Raw genomic sequence first — 7,486 nt, 5'->3', positions numbered from 1 at the left:
AGCGTCCATAAATGTCAATAACTTGTGCCCGGCTATAGAGTCCACGAGCTGGTCTATTCTCAGTAGAGGGAAGCTGTCCTTCGGGCATGCCTTGTTCAGGTCTGTAAAGTCTACACACATCCTCCATTTTCCATTTGCTTTCTTCACTAGGACGACGTTTGCGAGCCATTCAGGATAGTACACTTCCCAGATGAACCCTGCTGTCAAGAGTTTGGTAACTTCATCTGCGACTGCTTGATCTCGTTCTAGGGCGAAAACTCTTCGTCTTTGCTGGACGGGTTTCTGCTCCGTGTTCACATTCAACTTATGCTGGATGACTTCTGGAGCTATGCCCGGCATATCCTCGTGGCTCTATGCGAAAACATCTAGATTTTCTTTAAGGAATTGGATGAGTCTTATTCTCATCTCCGGGCTTAACATCGTCCTTATCTTTGTCGTCTTGTTCGCCTCTCCTTCAGCCAATTCCACTGTTTCTAGGGCTTCCATTTTGTCTTATTCATTCTCTTCAATTATCCACGTGTGGTTCTCCTTTGCAGCCAGGACGGCATGATAACATTCTCTAGCCAGGACTTGATCTCCTTTTACTTCGCCAACACCATTATCTATTGGGAATTTCACCTTCAAACCGTAGGTGGACATGGCCGCTTTCCATTTGTTGAGCGTGGGCCTCCCAATGATGACATTGTAGGATAAGGGGCAGTCCACCACTAGGAAGTCTAACTAACGGGTTAACTGCACCGGGTAGGTCCCCACTGTCACTGTCAACGTCATTATGCCCTTGGGTTATACCCTATCTCTGCTGAAGCTGACGAGGGGAGAGTCAAATGGGCGCAGTCTCCTTGGATCTAGCTTCAGCTGCTGGAAGGCACGGAGGTAAAAGATGTCTACAGAGCTACCGTTATCCACGAGGATCCTCTTGGTATGGAATCCCTCTATATTCAACATTATGACCAAAGGATCATTGTGGGGCTGCTTCAGTCCCTTAGCGTCCCCTTCGTTGGAGGACATGTCCCGGTCTGTTCGTTGTTGCTTAGACGGAGGTATCGTGTGGACACTATTTACCTGCCTCTGGTATACTTTCTTGAGGGGTTTAAATGATCCTCCTGAGAATGGCCCTCCTGTAATCGTCTTTATCTCCTTGATCACATCCTATAGGGGTTGGGACGGGCGGTCGTCATCCCGGGAAGAAGACCAATGCTGGTTCTTATTACGGTCCCTAAACTTACTATATTCTCATTTCTTCACATATTTCTGTAATTTCCCTTTCCGTATCAACTCCTCTATTTGCTCCTTTAGGTCCCTACAATCTTCTGTGTTGTGGCCGTGATCTTTGTGGAATCGGCAGTACTTGTTCTTATCACGGACGTTAGGAGATGAGTGTAATGGTCTTGGCCATTTGAGGTAGTGCTCGTCCTTGATCTGCGTTAAAATTTTGTCAATAGGCATAACTAGATGAGTAAATCTTACCGTCCGAGGACCTTTATCATCTTTTCTCCTATTCTCGTCATTGTTCCGATGATCTGGGCGTTCCTACTTTTGACCCCTACGATCGTCTTCCTTCTTTGCCTTGTCTCCTGGCTTCTCTACATCCTTTATGGCTTCTAAAGCATCTTCTGCATTCATGTACTTCTGTGCCTTCAAGAACATTTCTACCATTGTCTTTGGTGGATTTTTTGCGAGGGAGGCCACGAGATCTCTGGATCTCAGTCCCGCTTTAAAGGTCGTCAGCTGCACCTTGTCATCAGCTTCGTCCACCTCCAGAGTCTCCTGAGTAAAGCATGTCACGTACGACCTTAGAGTTTCCTTCTCTCCTTGTCTAATGGTGAGTAAGTAGTCCGCTGACCTCTTTGGATGCTACCCCACTATGAAGTGACGCAAGAAGGCATTGCTCAACTACTTGAAGTTGTCCACAGATGAAGTCGGCAACTTTGTGAACCATTCCCTTACAGCTCCTTTGAGAGCGGTGGGAAAGGAACGACATAGTATCTCATCAGGTGGCTGTTGAAGACCTAGAGTCGTCTTAATGGTATTAAGGTGATCCTGAGGGTCTCTGAGTCCGTCGAACGGCTTAAGTTGGTAAGCGAAACTTTGACGGTACAGAGTATTCAAGCACCGCGGAGGTGAAAGGTGAATCCATGGCCCTTACCATTCTGTCTATGCTTCAATCTATCTTCTCCTTAATGGCGTTCCTCAGTTCGTCCATCTCCTTCCTCATTTCTCGAAGGAGATCTGAATTTTGCTCATCCGGAGTAGTTGGCCTTTGATGGATACTCCTCCTATGGCTATCCCCTTCTCCCTCCATGTTATCTCTGGACCGGTTCTCTTCCTGTTGAGCCTGTTGGACCTATTGAAGCCGTAACTTCATTTCCTGATTTTGCTTGGTGAGTTCTTCAATGGTGGCCGCAAGAGCTTGAACTTGCTGGACCAAGGCTGCGGAATCTGGATTGGATTCCATCTGAATGTAGAGGTTTGATGGAAACTACGTTCTCTAATATGAATCTGAAAATGCCGTCCCCACAGACGGTGCCAAACTGATGAAGTGCAAATTCGTCAGTCAGAGACAGCAGATGGAACAGACCTTCAGCCCGAGTGATAGTGTCCTCAAAGTGGTCACCGATGTGGTGCCTACCACAAAGTCTCCGATGCCAAAGTCAATAAGAAGAATAATGCAATATCACAGAGCGAGAAATATATCTGAAGAAAAATATTCAAGTACCTTTTGTTGGTGATGTGAGAGCCTTATATATAGGTTCCCTTGGATTCTGACCGTTGTGGTTAATAATGGGATGTTAATGCCCTTCTTGGTAACGCCTCCTGCTTAATATGGGGGTCTTAATGTGCTTTCAACGGTTTGCATAGCTGTTGTTGTAACCGTCTGAGGTGTTATTAGTGGCATTGAATGGGTCTGATTCCTTCGTCAGTGACGAAGGCATTTCTTTCAATTCGTCCATGGGGGTGATTTCGTCTGTAACGTTATGTTCGTTTGTAATTGATTTCGTTAGTCCCATCAAAACACTTTGGATAATATTAGTAAGTCACTACTAAAACTTAGTTTGATTTGATGTAATAAATTTAATTGTAATTTCAAATATATTTATAATAATAAAACAAGTTTTATAAAAAAAAAAAAAAAAATTGCAATAGGTGAGGGGCGGGGTGTGAGTCATGTGACAAATTAATAAGTAAAGTTTTGCAGAACGAAGTAAGATAAAACCATGTAGGGTGAAGGCCAAGACCTCATCCTTCGACCCTATCCTGTCCCATTCCCTTCCAAAATTTGAATGGAAGATTTGAATCGAACAATTTTGAAACTTAGAGAACTCAACTGAACGAAAATAAAGTTAGAAGACTGAAATGAGTTTCAATCAAATTTAAAGGGTGCAAATTGCATTTTAGCTAATGCAAGAAATTATACCCAAGCTCACCCTAATAACTCCTTCAGCAAGAGTATGTTAATTTTCTTTGTGCAGGACCTGTAGGTGTCTAACGAAATAATTACATTACTCTTTTTAAATGACATTGGAAATTTTTTTAGTACCAAAAATTATACATGGGCAGTGGCTAAAATGGCTAAGTACCACTAATTGGCAAAATGTGTATAGATCTATTACTGTTTGCGAAATAATTAGAAATCTACCATGTCTTTAAAACTCAAGTTTGTGAAACTTGAGTTTGCCGTGTAACTCAAGTTTCACAAACTCGAGTTCCATAAAAAAATAGCACGGCAAGTTTGAAGGTTATTTTTCAAAGAACTCGAGTTTGCGCAAACTCGAGTTTAAAAAATGTAGTAAATTACTAAATATTTCACAAATAGTATTATATTGTTAAATATTTTGCCAAACAGTGGTATAGGACCATTTTGGTCCCATGGGCAGCCTGTCAACCTCCATCAACTTCCCTATGCCACACAACGTGGTCCAACACTGTTTTTCGAAGCACTCCAACCTATTTCTGCAAAATTGCCTCTACTTAGAAAGTGGTCCTTTGGTTTTGTTGAAGCTATCCCCACCTTGACTTTTCCAGATTAATGAATTTCTCACCAACTCAACAAAATTGCTATTAAATTTAAAAGAATAAAAGTTAAAATATATATATACACACACAATGTCTAATACACTAAAACACAAAATACATATAATTCAGTTTTTGAAAGTGTCTTGAAGAGACAATTTCAGTTAAAAAACGGAATTGAGTATAAATTGCTAAACAAAACCATCTAACTTTGGTAAGGAAATTCTTCCATTCGTGCATTACATCATGGATTACTTATCAATTATCATGTAGCTACACCTATTCTTTTCTTCTTTCTTCACTTTAATACTTTGCTTTCACTTTATATATGTCCACGACCAGGTTTTTACCACAAAATTCAGTTCAATCTTTCACTTTCATTTTTTGTATTTTTGGTGCAGGTTGTTTATTCGCTATTCGATTCATTTTTGTCCTTCAAACAAAAGGTACCAAAACTAAATATTAGTGAAGTTTTATATTGGATTGACAATGTTTTTCTCAATTCCGTGACCCTATTGACAGTTTGGAAAGGAAAAAACGAAGGATGATTAGTAAAATGTCAAGAAAACATAGTTTAGCAACTTAAAAGTTTTGCCAACTCTACTTTTGTTTTATGATTGAGGATGTCTGTGACAGATTGTTTGTCTAAAATTTGGTTTCTTTAAGTTTAATACTAATACAATTTTTGGCTGATCCATTAGAAGGAAAAATAAAATAGCATCAAGCTTTCACCCAATGAAACCAGTCTTTTTATTTTTATTGGGTGCTTTTTAACTTTGTGCTTATTCTATTTCAATTTTACTTGGATAGACATCAAGCATGGCGTCCAAATATTATGCAGGTGATGGAATAACTGTTCACCACCAATGCTAGTAGTTAGATTCCATGCTAGTCATTAGTGTGATGGTGGTACCTATAGCTTTACCATTAACAATGTGTTTTACATATCTATATTTTTTAGTATCATTGACAATTACAAGAATTATGATATAGATTATCTGTAGCTGTAATAAATAAATTATGAGATTTATTTTTTGGCAGGCTAATATATTCTGTAGCATGTGCAAGGAGAAGAACATTTTTTCAATGATTGCTACAAGAACATTACTTTGTTTTGTTATCAGACCTTTTTTTCTTAGAATTTTACAATGTATTTAACTTCGAACATGGTTTGTAAGGCCTAGATTGAATTGATTTTATTTTATTGATGTGTATCATTGTTATTGTGGTGTTCCAGACTCAACTATAGGAAGGCCCTCGTTTCATGCAAGTTCTAACTTCTACTATTAGGTGTTTTTTTTTTGGGTCCAAATTCAATGTATTCTGTTCTTAAATATAAATTGGACCTTGAAATGTGCCCACAATTGCAGTGTAGTTGTGACTATAATCAACTGTGGTTAATGTGCTTGCATTCAGGGCTTTCACGCCAATTTAGAAGCATTAGCTATTAATAACTGATAAGGAAATTGTGAACTCACCTCACAAATTAATATCAATTGGCTCAAAAAATAATTAAAAGGAATGAAAAGGTCATTCTGATGCAAATTCATTAATGCAATTGAATCGTCGTTCCATTTGTTACATTCCTAATCCTGAGTTTGAACCATCACTTTTCTCTAAAGTTCCTTTAGAACCAGAAAGTCAGATAAATTCTGACTTGCTGAACTGAACAAACTCTGCAGTTTCATCTAAGTGGTACACAGAAGTTACAGAGATCGGGCCAATAAGACTTTAGACATACATTCTCATATCTCCCTTGCCTTGAGTTTGGATGGGAATTCCCAAATTAGACCAATATCTCAAACAAAATATTTGGATACTTCTTTTTAAAGTTAAAAAAGTTACCCTGATTCTACAACCTTATTACCAGTACGTACTAAAATTAATAATGTCTCCATTAATCCAACTGAGATGGCTGCATGCCTGCACAAAGATACATCCTCTTCAAATTCAACAACAAAATCCCAAAACTAGACACATCAGTCTTTGTGCTCAAATTATCTAGGGTCACCTAGTCAAGCCAGGGTCTAAATGCCCCAGAAGAAGAAGAAGAAGAAGAAGGCATCTAATTATGGCAACTCTTAAATGAAGAAGAAGAAAAAAAGTTGCATTTCGATAGAGTTAATAATCCTAGTGATCAATACTAAGCATACCAAAATAATTAATTAATGCAATAATGTCTTATTTCAAAGCAATATTATATAAACATGATCTATAGAGAGATCTACCGACCTTTATTTTTATATATATCCGTCAAAGATAGGTTGCAGTCACGAAAATTACTTTCCTTATTATATTTCCACAACGTGCTTTGGGTCTAATCTTTTTGGTAGGGGCGTGCATGGGTCGGGTTGGGTCGGGTTGAGGGGAGTTTTTGACCCAACCCACCATGATGGGTCAAAAAAAACCCAACCCAACCCATCACATAAGTCCAACCCAACCCAACCCACATGCGTCGGGTTGGGTCGGGTTGAACCCATGGGTTTGAAAATTTTTTTTATTATTATTAAATTGAGTAGAAAAAAAAAATATTAAAATATTAAAAAAACCTAAAGATTAGTATCAATGTAACTCCTTAAAGGCAAACAACATTAATAACTAAACAATAATAGTAATTTATTAGGATTTGTGTGAACTAATTGGCTTTTATATAGGATAGGAAGAACTGGCTATTTAAAAAAAATTATTAATTATATAATATATTTTATATATATATATATATATATATATATTAAATTAGTATTAGTAGGAGAAACTAAGGAAATGCTGCTCTACAACTGTTTTTTTTTTAATTATTAAATATATAATATATATTTAAATATATATATATATATATATATATATAAAAGTGTCCTACAATTGATTTAAAAAAAAATTATTAAATATAAAAATATATTTTAAATATATATTAAATATGGGTGGGTCGGGTTGGGTTTGGCGGGTTTGTAATTTTATGACCCAAACCCAACCCAACCCAACCCACCAAGCCTTAAAAACCGACCCAACCCGGTGGGTCGGGTTGGGTTGGATCGGGTTTGACGGGTCGGTGGGTTTTCTGCACACCCCTACTTTTTGGTTTATAATAAGCTATATTAATTTTATTTGTGACCAACTTTGTTCCTTTCTTCAATATAGTATACAATTTGTATGGAGGCAAATATTGCATAAGGATAACAAAGTGATCCTTTGTTATCTTATTATTTTTTCCCAACATTGGTTCTTGAATGTAGCTTGGAAATTTGCTCTTTTGAATAAGAAAAGAACCCCAAATTCTATTCTTATATGTTGCAATAAAATGTGTTTGAACAAAACCAGCATTGCTATTTCAAGTGGATGATAGTTCTTTCTTGATGTGGTGTACAATTACCAGATCGAACTTATGCTTGTTAGGTTTTAATTTTCTGAAACTTCTTGTAAGAATCGTATATTAATATAAATTGAATGAGATCGCTCGTGTCATAGGTATAATGATTAT

Source organism: Quercus lobata, chromosome 2, assembly GCF_001633185.2.
Source record: "Quercus lobata isolate SW786 chromosome 2, ValleyOak3.0 Primary Assembly, whole genome shotgun sequence".
NCBI classification, from domain to species: domain Eukaryota; kingdom Viridiplantae; phylum Streptophyta; class Magnoliopsida; order Fagales; family Fagaceae; genus Quercus; species Quercus lobata.
Note: the sequence above shows the minus strand (reverse complement) of the source record.